At 39.8% G+C, this 20,220-nt stretch overlaps 1 pseudogene; it reads right to left on the bottom strand.

Moving 5' to 3' along the window:
• Positions 1–6,163: 6,163 nt before the first annotated feature.
• Positions 6,164–12,391, bottom strand: LOC119743343 (annotated as a pseudogene).
• Between the last annotated feature and the right edge of the window lie 7,829 nt (positions 12,392–20,220).

Here is a 20,220-nt window from a genome sequence, read left to right as displayed (position 1 = left end):
ACTATATGATGATATTGGCCAGAACTGGAGATGGGGTTAATCCTGTGGAAGTTCCAGCTGACTGCTTGAAGAATTGACCTGTCCACTGGATGAAGGACGGCAGGATGTAGATGGGTAGGAGATCACAAACCTAATCCAGAGAGAGGGTTTCACACTCACACAGCTTGTCTTCATGAAGGTTTCCTGACCGAGACCTTGAGACATGCCTCACCCATGGGATTGGTGATGAATACCTGGAGTCTCCACTGAAGCTGCACATGGCTTTGTTGGGATCACAAGTAAAGGTTTTCGCAGCAGCAGCAGCAGCAGCAGCAGCAGCGCAGCGCAACGCAGCGCAGTGCAGCAGCAGCAGCATGATGATGATGGTGATGGTGGTGGTGAGGGTGAGGGGGGTGGTGGCGGCCGCCAGTGGGGGTGATGGGGATGGTGAGGGTGATGATCCCAATGACACCATGAGCGCAACCTCACAGTGTTCCCAACGACACCATGGTCAACCCCGATGAAGGCTACCAGATATTCACTGCCATCCCCACAGGCTACTCATGCCTCGGTGCCAAGGGGGACTCCGACTTGACTACGCCCTGCAGAAATATGAAGCCCCACACTCCAAACCAGGTTCATGATCTGCGACCCACCTACATCCTGCTGTCTTTCTTCCAATGAACAGCCAGTTGTCCAAGCAGCCTTCTGGAACTTCCACAGGATCAACTCTATCCCCAGTTTTAGTCAATGCCTTCATATAGGAGTACTGCCTTCGTAGATCTGAGACCAAGAGTTTGTCTTCAGTACATGGATGAGACTCTCATCACTTCATCATACAGCATGGGACCTCCAGCAGGTCCTGAAAGACTTCAACTGGATTTACAGCAGCATCTGGCGCAGTGAGGATCAGGCGCCTTGAATCTCATCCCCGGATGCTAAGGTCTGAAAACAGTCTGACAACACCCTCGACCCCTGAGTCTATTAGAGATGACCGACAGACACTGACTGGCAACATCGACAACCAATCCTTCCTGCACCCGGAAATCCAAACACCAGTCAAAGAGCAACCTTGTCCGAGAAGCCTGCATCAGCAACCACAATCCTGGCCGGCAACAACTTTACCATATCAAGACAGCACTACAACACAACAGATTCAAGGCTCATCCAGTCAAGACGCAAGATCCAAAGTCTTTCACCTACCAAAGGGTCCCCTACACCCAAGGTCGAACCCACTAGGCTCACCCCGCCTATTACACAGCCCAACACAGGCAGTTCTCATCACATCCAGTACTTCCTAAATGACAAAGGTATCCGGGCTTTCCACACCCACAAGATCCACAATAGCCCACAGGACAAGCAAGCCTCCAAGACCGAACCTGATGCATCCCCTGCGAATGCAGAAGGTGTACACTGGGTACACCAGCAAGAGAACTCAACGCCAGACAGCACAAACACAGAGCACATGGCAGATGGGGAGAATTACAGGAAATCAATGAACACCCAGCACTCACCAAAAGGGACACCATCATCATGAGTATCAAGCAGCTACATCCATGCTCTGTCCGTCTAGCAATGAAGGTCAGCAAACAGACGATAGCTCTGCAAAACTTCAGCATCACCATCAGAGACATCTGTTACCCTCTACATGTACGTAGTAGCTCAAACATCCACAGACCTCCAATTGCCTTCCTCCTCCAATTTCTTAGACCTCCTCCTCCAATGTCTTCTAAGGATGTGACGTTTCATTTTGTAAATGTTTAGCAAACATTTAAAGAACCATCTCAATGTTGAGCCCTTTCACAAAGACTGACGACTGCCCATTGTGCAGACCAACATGATCGACACAACAAATAATAAATGAGTAACATAATAAAAAGAGGGCTGTCATTGAAAACAATAAAAAGATGAGCACGTAGCCTGAAAGTAATCTAGTACTGCAGTTCTCCTTAGCTTTTAGCAAATTGAATAGGTTTGGATTATTTTTGTTATGCATGCTCAACTCAAAGGAAGATAGCGGAAAATAGGTTCCTGTTTTTAAAATTTGAGTTTTGTTAAAACTTTTGGAAATTTTAGAATTTTGTTTATTATTTTAAATGTTTAAATGTGTAAATGTCACATCCATAATTTCCTCACTCCACCAATACATAGTTCCCCTTTTGCCTGTGGATTTCAGTTTAATGTTTACACTCAGCCTGCAGAGGACAAAAATACTTTTTGATATCAGATTTTACATATTTATTGAATTTGTTAAAAGCACAAGTAAATTAATATGCACAGTTTAAGTAGCTAAATTAAATTTATGATATACATCTTTTTTCAAAGTGGATTTTTGTTAATTTTCACCTACTGCTTCTAATTGTTTCAGCTTCTTTTCAAAAAATTAAATGTACCCACTGACACCCTATAGTGAACATAGTTTAACAGTACAACTGCCAATGCATCAACCTTACACTAGAATCATTCGTGGGTTTATCTCTATCCTAAATGCTGGAGATAGTTTATCATGAATTTCTTCCCGCATGTACACTCCCAGCAAGTTTTTATTAAAAAGGGGCCTATGGGTCATTCTTCAGTATCAAGTGTCTACTTTCATGTCCCGACACTTTAAGGCACTATAATTCGAAAAAATATAGAATGAAAATTAGATTTTTGAGCAGTGAAATTAACTTTAACACGACTCCTATTATGTGCAGTGTTAAAAACTCTTTAACATAATGGACAAGATGCTCATTCTTTACAATACTCCCTCAAAACCCCCTCAAAATGCATGTCCCCGTGTATTTCTCAATATGTACCTACTGCCATAATTTGTAAAGTAAACAACTTGAAAAGGTAATTATACTTCCAAAAGCCAAGTAATATAATAATTGTCATTTCCGTCACAAAAGGTGTGACGGATATGACTTTTGCATTCTTTTCACAATCAATATTTCTTTGGGTCCTATTGAAAATAAAGGAACCCAGCATTAATTAGTTCCTGTAGAAAACTACTTCACATCACCACTCCAATACAATAGAGACTAAAATAACAGAGAGAGAGATATGTTGCAAGGATGAATGAAGTCCCTGAAAGCCATCAGCCCTGTTTTTGGTACATAATAATTGTCAATTATCAGATTGATCTTCGATCAGGCCAATTAAATATGTTGAACACTTCAAGTTATTCAACATGGGAAAATGCACATGACGAACGTGAGAAACCACTAGCTTAACTGTCACTTCCTTAACATGCTCAAAATCCAAAATGTTTAAATAGGATTATGTGAAAATTTTAGATCTACGGTTTACGGAAAATTGTACGTTGATTCGATTGCAAACCCCGCGCTTTGTGAATGCACATCGCCATGATCGCAACCTTGGTAATACGATTCTTTCCCCGTTAAATACTCACGACCAGGCCATGAACTTCTTGCAGTTTTTCAGGGGTTAAGAAAATCGAGTTGACGGCGGACGCACTGAACCAAGTACCTCACAAATTAGCAGAGAAACAACCATAAAAACATCCGGAGAAAGTGACCCAACATGGCGACGACACTTGCGAGACGGGCTTGAGTACAGGGTCTTTTCATTGTGACATGTGCATGCAGCACTGACATGACAACAAACCGCCACGTGTGAATTCTAACCATTCATTTTGCACCTGTCAGTGTCACAAAACAACACCGCCTGTATGCGCCCTCACGTGGGCAATACTTCATACCTTGGGAATTTTCGTAAACATTGGTTTCGTTTGAAAGATTTAGCTTTGACTTCCAGCGATGTTATTTTGTCACTTTCGGGATATACTGGTATCGGTCTTTGTTTTGCTTTGAACATTTCTTGTTGTTGACAGCCCAAATGTTATGACATGCCTGTATCGGACATGTAATTAGTTGTGGAAATGATTACGACACTGAGCCGAAGCTAGTCCGAAATTTCAAAAACGCCACTCTCAAAGATTTGTTTAGAGGGCGCTGTTAAAGTTACCGGTAGAAACTTTTTAACATAGACTTGGTGGCAGGATTACCCCCAGAGAGATTGACCCCTGAATACCAAAAATGCTACCTCAAAATGAAAAAGTTCGAACAAAGTTCCTTAAGAACGGTGTAAAGATTATGTATGTTTTTTTGTGTTTACTTATAATATATGTATTATATCCTGGGCAAATAGCAGAGCTGCAGCTCAGTTCATTATTTTTTACCAGATTGGGGTAAACGCAAGAAATGTGGCCTACAGAACCGAAATGGGCTAAGAGTCATTTGAGGGTACTCGCCCTCAGATGCAATTCTACCGGGGGGGGGGGGGGGGGGGGGGGCAGGAGCGCCCAAACTTTTGACGAGACCCCCCCCCCCCCATTAAAAAAAAAGAAATTCCGTACAAAAAAAAACGGTAGCAAATGTTAGAATTAAGGTGATGTCACATTCGAACGGTCTCCCCCCCCCCCCCCTAAAAGAAATAGTTGTGAGCAGGGGCCATGAATTGTACCGTACACTATTAGGTAATGTGCACGATTGTAGGATTTTATCAACACTCCCCTGGGCACTCCCCATTGAATATATGTACAAGCAAAGGAAGATACTTATTATTAAATTTGGGTTTTATTATTTTGCTTGAGTATTTTCCATTAGCCATGATATCTACTTGGAAAACATTGGGATTCTGTAACCAAGAAATGAAGCTTGACACAATGAAATAAGCCAGAGGAAAAAATGGTCAATCTTTCACACAGAATAATTTGACTGAAACAAGTAAATTGGCTCAGATCTACATCTACATGTATTTAATATAAAATTTGCCATTGAAAATACAATTTTATTAAAAGTTCAAAAGAGTTCATTTCTAACATCACGTTGCCAGAAAACTAGAGCATTTTATAGAAAGTCTGATTCATTTTAAACACCGCATCCACTTTAATAAATTGCCATTGGCAATATAGTTTTTTGAAAAATGAAAGAAGTGACTGTAAATTTTTACAGCACATAAATTCTGATAAGTTTAATAACTATTTGGTGTACATGTATTATAATGACAAACACAACTACATGTACATTAAAGTAGGTGAATCCTATCCACATCATCTACGTTCATACCAACATCCATGACAGAAAACCTTAGCGCATTTGCATAAATAATCTCAACAAGGCAAATTTGCACTTCACTGTAACACACATTGTTTTGAAGTTCAAATGTATTTCACTCTCAAAGGTTATACGAAATGACAAAAACACTTCTAAATTGTATATAAATTCTTTGGAAGTTTTGGCAACTTAAAACAAAGGGAATACAAATTCATCTTGATGTTTTATAATTACACATTGCACTCAGATGAATACATGCCTTTCATGATTGCATGTGCTGTCCAAATCTGGTCTCAGATTATCATGATCATGACTAATCCTACGCATCCAAGACTCATTTGACCAACTATTAAAAATGTTCACATTTGATGTTTCCCATTTACCATCAGAAGCAATGAAATACACTTCTTGTATAATCCTAATGACTGCAACTTTCTTAAAAGGAACATATGATTATTTGCTTCTTGTGCCTTTACTTTCGTTTGAAGCAACAAAATTGCTAAAAGTCTGAAGCAGGGTGCATGACAACTAACCTGTTGAAGGCTGATTGGATAGTATACGTTTTAAGAAAACCAAGAAAATATATTCACTTTTTTGGGTGTCTTGTAACTGGATTCCATTGCTAATGAATAATGTTAAAATGTGCCGTGGACACCCTCTTTCAACACCACCTCAGTTTTCATCCACACGACACAATTTCAGCTGGAATATGTTCAAAGGGTATTTGGTACCACTCCTATCTTGACTTTGAGCAGAGTTTTGTCATTAAATCAATGCTTCTCCAGGTCATTGCAAATGATGCACATGGCTTAGAGTTAACAGTGTTTCAATTTTATCTGTGAATGTACATCGGTCCAGTGAATAATACTTTCAGGTACTGTTGTCCGCCAAATTTTCACACAAAATTTGAGCCCTGCTAACGAACTCATTGCACACAGCAAGATGTGACAATAGCTTGTACATTGACAGCTAGTCTCTGTGGTTTCAGTAAAATATATAAAAAACATGTTTACATAATAAAATATGTGTATTGCATTATTAATTTAGCGCACAAAATTGCATCATGACAAGTTCCAATTTAAGAGTACCGATTTCAACAATGAATTAATCTTTATTTTTTAAAGAATATAACACTGTCTCGTTATTTTGTTCCAATTGTTATATTATAATAATGCAATATATTTTATAATGCACTAATAGTCGGTTTCCCTTTTTGGTTTATTGGAACATTTGTTTGTTTATTTGAACAATCCTTTGTACTGATCCAGTGTAACCGGCACAAATTTGGACACCATGTATTGGTTCAGTTGAGCTTGCCATTTGGGGTCGAGATGCATGTTGAAAAGATGCCTGGTGATAGATGTCTTGAGATCCTCTGAGGAAAAAAAAAAAGAATATTCAAAATGAGACGAGCAAAATGGTGGTTAATCTAAACACAGACTCAAAACGGCAGGTTCTTGCAGGCCGTTTAAAGTCTGATACTGGCAAGCGCGTAGATTGTCAGATCGACCTATGATGCAGGGTTCAACATTATTTAAATATCTAAATTATTATTATATCATATTATTATTTAAATATCATTATTTAAATATCAGAATCATGAGGCCCTTGTATGTCCTCATGTACACGTGTCAGGTCAGATCTTCTGTTTTAACGGTGGTCTGACTGTCTGAGGTACTTTCCTCTTCCACACAACAAATATCTTTACGCAAAGTATGTACATGTGTATCACTAATTTTATTCAGTATTCATAAGATGGAATTTTGCGTCGGGGTGATGTAAATCAAATTAGGTTTTGCCCTTCACCGACATATAAACGGTTGGTATAAACGGTCAGTGTGTTACCTCCCGAGTGAAAATTGGAAAAAAATCACTCGGGTGGGACTCGAACCCAAGACCTCCTACTTTCTAGTGCAGATGTCTTACCACTCAACCACCGAGCTAAGGGAATCAGTTGGCTGGTTCGAATCTGATGTACATAGCAGTAGGTATAGCATTAACTATTCATAAGATGGAATTTTAGTTGGGGTTATGTAAATCAATTTAGGTTTTGCCCCTCGCAAACGTTTTTTTTTCCAACTTTCACTCAGGAGGTAACACACTCATACAGTGTTTATACGTCAGTGTTTATACGTTGGTTATTTGATTAGAGTTTTATTCAGCATGCAGAGTCCTGTGGTCAAAAGGTTCCTGTGTTTGACTCATGCACGATGTTATGTTGAGTCAATCTTGACAGGGGACACGGTGCTGGTGTTTTTGGGCAAGATACATTACTACAATTGCCTCCATTGAGTACATGTGGGGGGGTGCAGACCAGATAGGGCTGATCTCGAGCTTATAGCAGGAAAGTGTTCTCATGGCCTGATGAACAGGGGTAATAAGTGTGAGCAATCTGAGAGTGTTGTATAAGAATGCTATATGAACACTGCACTATGATCATCAAATATCTTAACATCAGCACAAGGTGTTGGGCGACAATGCGTTCAAGAGGTCCACCTAAACCTTTTCTTAAGAGGGATTACTGGGCAGTGTTGTAGGACTCGAGTCTAGGACTCGGACTTGAGTTGGACTCTAGTCACATTGGAAAATGACTCGGACTTGACCATGACTCCTCGAACTCGATGACTCGCGACTCGAGTCACGTAATTTCATCAAAAGTAAAAACCTAACGTAGGGATGGGAAAGGATCATTGAGGAATACTGTTTGGATGATAAAACATGGAGGGAAGGGTTGGAGGAAGATTTTTTAGGGATGGGAATTAAAAGGAAAACACATTTTGGCTCTAAGCAACATGTACACACACAACTATATACACTGGGATTTACTTAAAAGACAGAATGGAGGATTAAAAAATAATTTTTAAAAACGATTAGTTCGGTGAACAACTAAGAACAAGTGACTTGTGACTCGGACTCGGACTCGAGGCTTGTGACTCGAGACTTGGACTCGGACTCGACAATGGTAAGTCGACTACAACACTGGTACTTGGTCACAGAGTCCACTGTACCTACCAGGTAATTCTGAGTTGACCACCCCAGGGTAGACAGGCAAAGGCCCCCAAGAGGTGACGACATGAAGCTAGTCCCTCAGCTCAGGATGGCCCTTCATCTGTAAGGCTAGGGTGTTGGAGTCTATGCCTGTACCGTCTGTTGTCTTATTAAGGATCATCTGGATGGACTTCAGGGAACCTGGGCAGGATTAAAAAAATTTATGAGATGTAAATTATCCTTTTTTATATTTAGTTTTTGTTTGCCCTTCGCTGACATATTTTGTACACACTGTGCACTTAGTGTTGTCCGAAGGCTTAGGTGGGACTCAAACTAATGACCTCCTACACAAACAAAGTTGGGTTAATAGTTCAGTCGGAAGAGGGGGGTATCGTGCACCCTCGGAAATCAATTTCTAATCAACATTTCTAGGTGAGAAAAAATGCGTAAAAAACGATTTGCTATGTTAAAAAATTCAAAAAATGTCCCACGTATTATTTTTATGCAAATTAGTGCCGCCATTACCGAAAAATCTATTTGTAAGTATATCTCAGCCAATAGGGAGGTTTCGCAAGCGAACGGATACGCTTACACTTACGCTTAGCTATCCGTATCCGTTTTTAAATTACGTGTAGCGAGCGAGATATGCGTGTCGTCTGCACGTTTAGCGGATAGTGAGTGGCGTATGACGTCAGACGTGCAGACGACACGCATATCTCGCTCGCTACACGTAAGTGAAAAACGGATACGGATAGCTAAACGTAAGTGTAAGCGTATCCGTTCGCTTGCGAAACCTCCCTAATATTGCAGATAACTGAACGAACTAGGTGTCTAAACCCATGTTTTCAAGGTCAGAGATCACAATAAAACTATTCTGGAAGTGACCACATGTGTCTGTGGCACAGGAATATGCAAATTAGTGCCGCAAATGCCGGAAAGTCATGTTTTTGGCATATCTCGGCCAATATAGCACATAACTACACCAGTAAGGTGTCTAAACCCATGTTTTGAGGGTCAAGTATCATTAGAAGACCATTCACGAAGTAACTTTGTGTGTCTTTGGCATGAAAATATGTAAATTATAAAGTGTCGGTTTATTAGATATTTGATTTTTAGCCAATATCTCGCCAATATTGCACATAACTACACAAGTAAGGTGTCTAAACCCATGTTTTGAGGGTCAGGTATCATTAGAAAACCATTCACAAAGTAACTATGTGTGTCCTTGGCAGGTAAATATGTAAATTCTAAAGTGTCGATTTATCGAAAATTTGATTTTTAGCCAACATCTCGGCCAATATTGCAGCTAATGTTGACAGAAGGGTTTTTAATAAGCAATAATGATCAAAGTTTATTTTAAGCCATCATATTCAAAATAAACTGTAATATTGGCTGAAATTGAATATAATTTGGCTGAAAATAATTTTTTTGATAAACCGGCAATTTAGAATTTACATATTTTCATGCCAAAGACACACATAGTTACTTCGTGAATGGTCTTCTAATGATACCTGACCCTCAAAACATAGGTTTAGACACCTTACTTGTGCAGTTAAGTGCAATATTGGCCGAGATATTGGCTAAGAATCAAATATCTGATAAACCGACACTTTATAATTTACATATTTTCATGCCAAAGACACACAAAGTTACTTCGTGAATGGTCTTCTAATGATACTTGACCTTCAAAACATGGGTTTAGACACCTTACTGGTGTACTTATGTGCTATATTGGCCGAGATATGCCAAAAACATGATTTTCCGGTATTAGCGGCACTAATTTGCATATTCCTATGCCACAGACACATGTGGTCACTTCCAGAATAGTTTTATTGTGATCTCTGACCTTGAAAACATGGGTTTAGACACCTAGTTCGTTCAGTTATCTGCAATACTGGCTGAGATATAATTAAAAATAGATTTTTCGGTAATGGCGGCACTAATTTGCATAAAAACAATACATGGGACATTTTTTGAATTTTTTAACATAGCAAATCGTTTTCTACGCATTTTTTCTGACCTAGGAACGTTGATTAGAAATTGATTTCCGAGGGTGCACGATACCCCCCTTTTCCGACTAAACTATAAGCGCTGCTTCATCAGACTCCAAACAGCCAGCTTGCCACAGCAAGCTCAGTGGTCGAGATGGTTAATGCGTCTGCACTAGGAAGCAGAAGGTTGGGGGTTCATGTCCAACCAGTAAGCTTGTTGATTTTTTTTTTGCAAACCCTCGGACAAAATTCAATGTGTACAGTGTTTGTAAAATACTTCAGGGAAGGGCAAAAAAATATATATATATATGAAAAAGAAGATCAATAATTATATGGATGAAATCGAATAAAGTTGATTCCTACTTTCTAATTCACAATTTCGAATTTCACAACTATCCACATAGAATTGAGATGCAGACCAATGCAAATGAGTCTTCACAGATGTTTGTCTTAGGCCCCGTGGATTAATTCCGATTTGTGTGTGCCCCCGTGCGCCTGCGAGCGCACACGTGCTCATGCGTGCTACCCCGTGCTGCAAGGGTCTGCCCGCAATTGCATAGGCCCCTGCGTGCCGTTGCGTGCCGTTGCAGGCAACTGCGTGCTTATGCAGGCTATTGAGCACAGGCAAGGGTTGCTAAATCCATAGATTAACGCTGGCAAAAGAAATTGGGTAGCCGGCCAAGGCGGCACCAGACAAAGAGGTTGTGATGAAAGGGCTGGAGTTCCAATGACATAAAAGACGTTAGTGCATGGCAGTGCCACAATGGTGTCTTGATTACTCTTTTATGATACGTGACATTTCATGTACTACGCTTTACGTACGTATAGCTAGGCTATTTTCATAGTTTTTTTTGCGTCGTTTGATTTGAGCTCCGGATATATTATATTTCTTTTCTTTTTTTTGTTGAGAGCTTCGGTTTTAATTGAAAGACACCTAACGTTCTTACTGTAAATATGAAAGTCAGTTGAAAGACTGCTTTATTTATGTCATTATTCTTAATTTATATTAATATGCATTTTTAAGAAAGTTCCACTTCATTATTCAAGTTAAACACCAATTATTGAAAGAGAAAGAATACACATGATCAAGTTCATTTTCATCATTCAACTTTATAGTCCTCCGATCAAAAGGTACACATGTATCAAGCAAATCGAACGAACAAGTCATGATAGGCACTGCTGTACATCACTCATAGGCCTACACATACGTATCTTCATGATATGTTGATAAAGTTATAGGCCTCATAATTGGGGCCGCGCCCATTGAGAGTCAAGTGATGGCCAGATATAGGAATCTTTCCGGCCATTTAGTTAATCAGGTTTTTATCGGAATATTACACGGAATATTACACGGAATATGTGTCCACGCATTATCCCTGTTATAAATACCACCACCGCATGCCAGACAAAGTCTGGCAATGGCAGATCCCGCTTCACACAACACGGAACATGCGTGCACCGTTATTACTGTTAATACCGCGAGCCAGACTACATGTAAGTCTGACACCACTTCCATCAGCATACAATGACATGCGGTTGTAGACCAGTCTGGCTGCAATGGCGTCTCGCCGTTGTACAAAATTCTCTCATTTCGCTTCTGTACCCCGACCTTTAAAAAGTCTTTGCGGCAAGGTGCGGCAAGCTTTTAATAATATCTTTTCATACCACTGTTTTAATAAAAGTCTGCACTTTCTGGGTACGAGTGTACCAGTCCGTAGCATTTTTATTTATAGTTATGATAAAGACAGTTTGATTTTTCAAGTAGATTTTAATTTTACACGGTGTATTGTACACGGTGTTTTGTACTGGCTCACGCGGTAATGTTTGGGCATTTCCTGTCCTTTCCTGGGCACTTTATCACTTACATTTCGTTAACATTTCCTGTCATTTTGGAATGCGTGTAATTATTGGTACCACCAGAGTAGATGAGTCATGCTTGGCCCTGCCAAGTGTTTACAACCAACTAATGAGCGGATTAAGGGGCAAAATGGGCTAAAGTCCAAGAGGATGTCCATTGTGCATTTCTGCGATTTGTTTGTAATGTTGTACCCCCTGGCACTGAGCCCGTTTGCGTGCCACTGCGAGCAAGTCCGTGCCAATGTGCGCAGATGCGTGCCGATGCGGGCCAGTGGGTTCAAAATCTCCTTTGTTCGAGCTTGCCTGCATGCGCACGCGTGCGCCCGGGGGCGCACGCAAATCGGAATTAATCCATGGGGCCTTACCTAACTGGATAATTTTACCGAAGAAACTGGCCTTGTTCTCTCCTATCTTTTCGAGTCCTCGATGGGTAATCCCGAATCCGCTTAGTGAATGGACGTAGTTGTAGGCCCAAACAGATCCACGTAGGTCCTCAAACACTTTATATCTATCACTGAAATATATTCAATACAATTATGATTAGCATTGAAATATTACATAGAATCAGGGGCAGGAGGGGGGGGGGAATTATATTTCTCCCCCCAAACAAAAATGGACAAACACACTTTCCCCTTCCCAATTGTCACACTTGTGGAAGATAGTGCTCTAGTGAAGATTTGCAGTTTGCAGTAACACCATGTAGGCATGCAGAGTCTCTTTTGGGAAGATGTGTGGTTCTGAAAAGATCCACACATCTTCCCAAAAAAGACTTCTACATGGTGGTACCGCAAACCTTTACTAAACCATGCCACCACGTAGTTAGACCAAGTAGTTAGCCCTGCAAATTGTCTTGCAAAGATGTTCCATCAACAAAACTGAGAATATGACAACATCAACTTGATCGTCAGGCAAGGCAGAGACTGATTGCAAATGACAACAACCCCAGAAAGTGAAAAAAACTCTTATCAGATGACAACCAACATTTGCCCAGGAAAGAAAAAAAAGGCAACTGATGAACAGAAATCAAATTGTGATTTGTGAATAAAAACTTCCATTTGACTTCATTCCTTATCAGATCAAATTGAATATCAAACAGAAGGGAAGTACAGAATTGTTGTATGGGTAAATAAATCAACATCCAGGGGAAGAACACAATTCATTTTGGGGAAAAAGACAACAAGGATTGATAAAAAAGAAAATATCCTCTTTTTTTGCTGTTGTCTACATCTACATATACCTTTGTACAAAGTAATATTAGTGCTTAAAGATGTTTTGAGTGAATGTTACTTTCCGTCATCAGTAACATGACCAAATTGAAACCAACTACCAACTACCTGCTCCTCCGTCCAATCACATCCATATACTGTCATTATCCCCAAAGCCATTTTCAGGATGTATTCATCAAGTTTATTCCCACGTGACCGGTTGAACCAACTACAGGATGAGTCAAAAAGAAAGTGACCGAATTTGAAAAAAATGTTTAAAATATTTGGCTCGTTCTATGTTAATAAAAAAACACGGTTAAAGTACATCTTATCAGACTTGTATGACTCCTGACTCGGACTCGGACTTGAGTCCGACTCGAGTCACATTTTTAATGACTCAGACTGGGACTCGAGTCACTTTGACTTACGACTCGGACTCGGAGCTACGGACTCGGACTTGGACTTGAACTGACTTGTGACTCGACGGAAATTACCGCACTGCACACGCGCACATATATAATTTGATTGTTTTCTTTACTGTGCAATACATGTACAGGGCGCTCGATGTGGTGCATGCATGGCCGTGGCCTGTTACCGATATATTGACTTATAGAAATCAATGTACTGAAACTTGTACCCCGCCATCAACCTGCAATACTGCATTGGTGCAAGATTGATAGGGTAAGGTACCAGACTTTTCTTGTCAGACGTCCTGTCGTTCACACATGTATTGCTGTCGCATCGCGAAACGCGACATGAATAGTCTGCTGATCTGCCCGTTTCGGTAACGTTACATGCAAGTTGCAACGTATGTAGATCATGATGGCATCCACTCCAAAAATTGTCAATTTTGGATATCTTAACTTCAAGAGAAATGCCAATGGAAGATCAAGTGCAGAATGCAAGTTCTGCAGGAAGAAAATAGAGGAGAAAACCGGCACTACGTCCAACTTCAATCGCCACCTTTCACATATATAGAAGTCTAAAAAAAGATATTTGAAACACCTGAACTTTAAATGCAAATGTTAGGCCAATACCAGTTTTGTATGAATTGCCTTTATAACTGTTTTTGCAAATGAACTCCTCATTTCCAGAGCAAATTAGAGAAAAGCTGTGGGGAAAAATGAAAATTTACAGCACCTGAAATGTACGTATTTCCATACTATATCAAAGGTGACTCTGAATCTCTGAATTCCCTAAAATGTACGTTTTTTGATACAAAGAGGTGACTCATGACTCGGACTTGGACTCAACCTTTGTGACTCTCTGACTCGGACTTGACCTGGAGGACTCGGGTCTCGGACTTAGACTCGAAAAATGTAACTCGGACTTGGACTCGATGTTTCGTGACTCGAATACAAGTCTGCATCTTATTGACTATTAACTGTGAAAATTTCACTTAAATTGCAAACTCTATTCCCAATTCATGTCTATTTCAATAAAACGATCACAAAACTTGGCTGTCCACCACTTATCAATTACCGTGCTGCGAACTGATAATACATCTCTCAATGAACGAAAACTTGCAAAGAAAAAGATACAAAAATCACCATCGATATTTTGAAGAAAAAAGAGAGTTAACTTGCTTCTCATATTCAAAACACACAACCTGATAGTAAAAATTCTCTTGATTTCAATTATTAAAATCTCATTTGTATTTGAATACTTGTGTGTAATCTGTAATTCTCACTTAGCTCATTTAGCTTTCAATATTATCGCATTCCTTGGACAGCTACACAAACGGGTTCTTTTTAGTAAAACATGCATAACTTTGGATGGCATGATCAAATTTAGTGATTGGGTTTTTTTCAGATGAGTGGAAGAACATGCTCTTTTAAGACATACTTCTTCGGTGTATCTAATTTGATTGCTTTTTAAGAAAAAAAAATCTTGAGTGCTGGTCACTTTCTTAACTCACCCTGTATACACACAATGTGAACATGCATCTCTCACACACTAAACTTAATTGTCTTCATTTTCTAATATCCTCTTTTTTTCTGTCTTTTCTTCTTGTGCGGTAGCCCTCACATTGAGTGGCATTTATGCCTTGTGAAGGAACGACTTGCATAAAAAAAACAATTACATGTACACAATATGCATGTTTAATCTGGAGCAAATTATTAAAACTGAAACAAATTTAATTCTCAGATTTCATGGCAGTGCAAGTAGTGAAACTGACTCACATGCATCTGCTTTGGTTACAGGAACTGATACCACAATATAGTCACATGCATTAAAATCGGACAGAAATGTTGGGGGGGGGGGAGGAAAAGAACAAGAAACTTTCTGTTTCAATTACACTTTGCTCAAGGTCTTACAATCCCTGTAAGTATAAATCTGGAGTGATCTTGAAATAGAGAAGAACATTTTTTGCTGCATCTTAATAAAATGTAGCTCACGGAGCTCAATGCTACATTGTGCATGAACTATGGGTGATGGCTACCAAAACAGCTCCACTCCATCAACTGGGTGGAATACTGACGTTGAAAAGCATCGTGAGAACCTTTACATGAGTGATGAAAGAGCTGATCAAATAACATGGTTAAGTGCTGAAATCATTGCACCAATCGGCCTCTGCTTAAACTTTGTCTTTCTCTTCACAGTCATTCGAGTGAAGTCCATGCGTACAATCATCAACATCTACTTATCCAATCTGGCTGTGGCTGACTCCCTCTACCTTATAACTCACTTCATAATAGCACTGTTTCCACCTATAGAGTCCAACTTATTGGTCAGCAAGGCAATATCAAGTGTCCTTTACACGTTCCTTGCTTCCTCAAAAATCTTTGTGGTTACCATAGCGGCTGAGAGATTCTCGGCAGTACGCAATCCTTTGACATTCAAGGAAAAAGCCTCTAAATCTCGGACAGCAAAGATATCAGCAGGACTCTGGGTGCCAACAATAATTGTTGGTGTGATTCTGATTTTCTTACCATTAACAGATGCTGTCTACGCTAAAGTCATCTTTGGGATTCTTTCCATTATCAACATTGTCTCTTTTATAGCAACTCTTGCTTTGTACATCTATGTAGTATTGAAAGTACGCAAGCAATCAGCCCTGTTGCCGAACCGTCCCAAGCGAGCAGGCAAGGTCCTCTGCATGGTTATCATCAACACTGCTGTTTTCTTCATTCTGAACTCACTGTACACTGCAGCTGCAATTATGACAATTCATGTACTTGTAGTGGCATCAAAGGTTACTTCAACTGCTCAGATTGTTGCCAATCTGGAACTTGTAGAGACAATAAATATTCTGTTTATATGCATTGCAATTTTGCAACTGACCAATAGCACAATTAATTCTGTAGTCTACAGTGCCACAAATGCTGACTTTCGTGAAGCTGTAGTCAAGGCTTTCTCATTCCTGAAACTGTGCTGTCGTTGTTGCCCAAGACAGAATCCCAGCCGACCATCGCAGCCAGGGAAGCAGATTGAGCTTTGTGTGATTCCACAGGCAGAAAATGACCAAGAGCACCGTGCTGCCAGGCCAAGCAGCAGCAAGCCACCAAGCCAAGGGCATGCACAACACACAGCGAGTCAGCAGTCACTGGACAGCTGTCAAGAACAATGTTGCATGCAAAGCAGCAGCAAGGCATCCATGCGCAGTCAGCAGCATGTTCAAGTGCATGTTGAGGTACATGCAAAACCAGCAGGGACCCCAGCGCTTGCAAGTTCTCATTAGGAACAATGCTCTAGTCTGACTGACTGCAAGCTATCCATGCAAGGGGAACAGTGTGTACATACAGAACCAGCAGAGAGCCAGCAGTCACTTGCAAGTACTCAGGAACAATGTCCTGGGCTGACTGGCACCGAGCCATCAGCACAAGGGCAGCAGTATGCACATCAAGAACCAGAAGGGATTTAATCTTTGGAAAGTTGTCAAGAACAATGTTCACTGGTACCTGATAAGTGCAAGCTGTCTTTAAGGGCAGCAGTGTGTAGAGTGAGTGCTGCTTTTGAACTTGCTGTGTTCAAAGTGTAGAGCAGATTTAAGGCCGTTTCATACATCTTCTTCATTGGAATGCCAATGAAGTAGATTTGACATCGAGAAACATTAACAACACAATATGCTGGAGTTGAAATGTGTTTTACTTCAGCAAACTGCCAATACATGTACGCACCATGACATCAGTAATGTGCAGGCCCGCCCAGAGCAGATTGCAACCAACTATCAGTAAAGGGAACAGCTGGTATTCATGCAATGTATGTATGTAAAAGGTTCAGAAATTAACAAATCCTAAACAGTTTAATTATTTTAATCAAACTTTTGTTCGTGTTTAAAGGTAGAGTAGATCATTTGCAGCTATCCAAAAGGTAACTGACGAAATTATTGTTAAAGGCTTTTGGTTTTAATGGCACTAAACTCCCTGTGAAATCATTCTTTCTGGCATGCTGTCATTATGAAGGAAACAATGAAAGAAAGCATTTTTCAACGATGCATCATGTTAGTTCACGTAGTTGGTTTGTAAATTTGGTGAATCCATGAATATGTGCGCACAAGCGTTGACACGACGCACACTAGGTTCCTATTATATGTCAGTTCAGTGCATGACATCGCGTAGCTGCAATTGACTGAATGAGAATGCGTCCCTGGGGCTGAATTCGGACGCAATATAAAACATGACTCAGCAACTTTTGAATTGAACCTGAGATCCTTGAATATAGTTTTCTCGGAAGATACTGCATTTACAGAACTAAAACTTCATCATGTTAGTTGTGAAGCGACCATTTTTAGATTTTGAGCACTTTTGTAGCTTCAAATGAAAAAAAAATGCACAAATGAAAAATGATCTACCCTTCCTTTTAATGAGCAAGTTTGTTACTTTTTATAGTGTGAAATATACAAGTAATGGTACTAACATATGGAAACCCTGAAATTGTTCACTGTAAATAAATTTTTTTTTAAAGTGCCTTTGAAACAGATTTTGAGGTTTTTATGTTAGGAACCATATTCTAAGTCTTTGGATGTTTCAGGCTTTAAAAATTTGTATGAAGTTCCATACTCATGAGCAATACAGCGATGTCATGAGCTGGAACTTCAGTGTCACGGCTGTTTGAGGGGAAAATAATGTTAACAGAAGTGTTTTGATCAAGTTTGATGTGACTGTTACGTTCATTAGCACATACCATGCAGCCAGTGAGATACTTAAATGTACAAACTTTTACACATGTACAATGCAATCAATTTTAGGTTCATAAATTATACAGAAAATCCCAAAGCTGTGAAGTGTAAAATACCTAAATCAACATCACAGCAACATTAGAAACAATTGTGAGCATGTGCACGGGCATTGCAAAAAAGTGTGCGTAAAATGTGGTCATTACTTTCATACAAACACAGGGCTGGGATATTTCATGTTTTAGTGAAAATCATTTTACAGCCTTTTGATGCTGTTATTAAAGCTAGAGTCCATCATTTGCAGCCATCCGAAAAGTAACTTGCGTAATTATTGTTAAAAAACAAACTTGGTTGAAAGATAGTAAGGGAACTAAACTCCCTATGAAATTATTCTTTCTGGGAAGCTGTAATTTTGAAGTAATCAACGAAAGAAGGCATTTCCAGTGGTGATTCTTGAGAAGCACCGTGGGAACATTTAAATTAGTAGTTCGTTTTGTTATTCAGCGCAGCGCGCACAAGTATTGGAACGACGCACACACACGCACGGTTGTTATAATTCGTCGGATCAGTGCGCGACGTCGCGTATAGCTGCAATTCAAAACATGATTCAGTAACTTTTGATTTGAAATTGAGTTCTTAGAATGCTGTTTTTCTCGGAATGTACAGCTGAAGCTTAGCTGAAACTTCATCAGGTTAGTTGCTCAGTATCCTTCATTAGATTTTGAACTCTTTTGTTGCTTCAAACGAACAAAATGCATAAATTACAAATGATGGACTGTAGCTTTAACAGACCTTGACAAATCCCAAGCATGGAGCACAATACATACATACTCCTATAAAAAGGCACAAACTGTATGGTTATTGTTATTGAGGGTTCAATGTTAAGGGAGCAAACTCACCGCAAATCCAGGATGTCTTGGGAGGTTTAGGATCTCAATCTTGAAGATCTCTGAGGTGAAGTGCTGTTGCGTCAGATAGTGATAAGGATCCGTTATGGCAGCACCAGTCACTGGTACGTCAGAGGTGCTGGTGGAATGGTTATCTTGTGGGTCAAGACCTGATGCACAAATGAACAGATTAAAAAAATTGATATGGCTAGAGCTATATTGTCTAGGTCTTCACCCGTAACAATTACATGGGAACAATCTCACAATAGCCGTAGCCATAGCTCTAGAAGCGCGTTTCAGACACAGCCTAAGTAACAGATCAACAAAGTTGCAAGTTATGCATTAGGAGCATCCGATTCCAAATTTATACCAATCTTTGTACATACACGTTGCACAATGTGGATAACTTTTTTTGAAGACCAAATAAAATGCATTTTTTTTATTCGAAGTTTCTTGAAACATCCTTTAGCAAGGAGAAATCCAGGGTATAGACTTTTTTGTTGCAGAGCACAGATCTAATATGAGACCATTGTAGGCTTTAGATGTACAGTATGGGATTTAAGTCTGGTGTATTAAAGGTGTCTTCACAGCTACTAGCCGGAAAAAATGTAGTTGATAGTTAAAAGCCTGGTTCATACTTCACGCAAAAGCGAAGCGAAGCGAAATTCATGACGTCAACAATACATTCGAAGGGCATCCACCATTGTTGACGACATGAATTTTGCTTGGCACATGCTTTCGTGTGAAGTATGAACTGGGCTAAAGTCAGCAATTTGTAATCCACTTCTATCAATAGAGCGTGGAAGTTGACCTCAAAAACCTAGGTGATTTTACTAGGTTTATCCAGTCAAGGGCAAAGAATGGGTTCTGAACAAGAAAAAAATCATTCCAATTCACAACACATTATAAAATATTGCAAGTTGATTACTTAAGTAAATTGTAAAAATGTGGACCTCCACTTCCTTTCATTGGGTGGATTGGGTGAATTCAAACATGGGAGTCTGTGGCTAGACTAGTCAGTGTTTGGTACCAAGATGTTCACATGAAAAGTGAATGTGAACTGGCGAGACTTGCATGCTCTATAATTGTACATAATCTGTGTAGCACCACTAGTCTGTTGTATTACATTATGAG

Source organism: Patiria miniata, unplaced genomic scaffold (genome assembly GCF_015706575.1).
Source record: "Patiria miniata isolate m_02_andy unplaced genomic scaffold, ASM1570657v1 HiC_scaffold_6, whole genome shotgun sequence".
Taxonomy (NCBI): Eukaryota; Metazoa; Echinodermata; class Asteroidea; order Valvatida; family Asterinidae; genus Patiria; species Patiria miniata.
The sequence above is the reverse complement of the archived record's forward strand: the minus strand, read 5'-3'. Positions and strand labels throughout refer to the sequence as shown.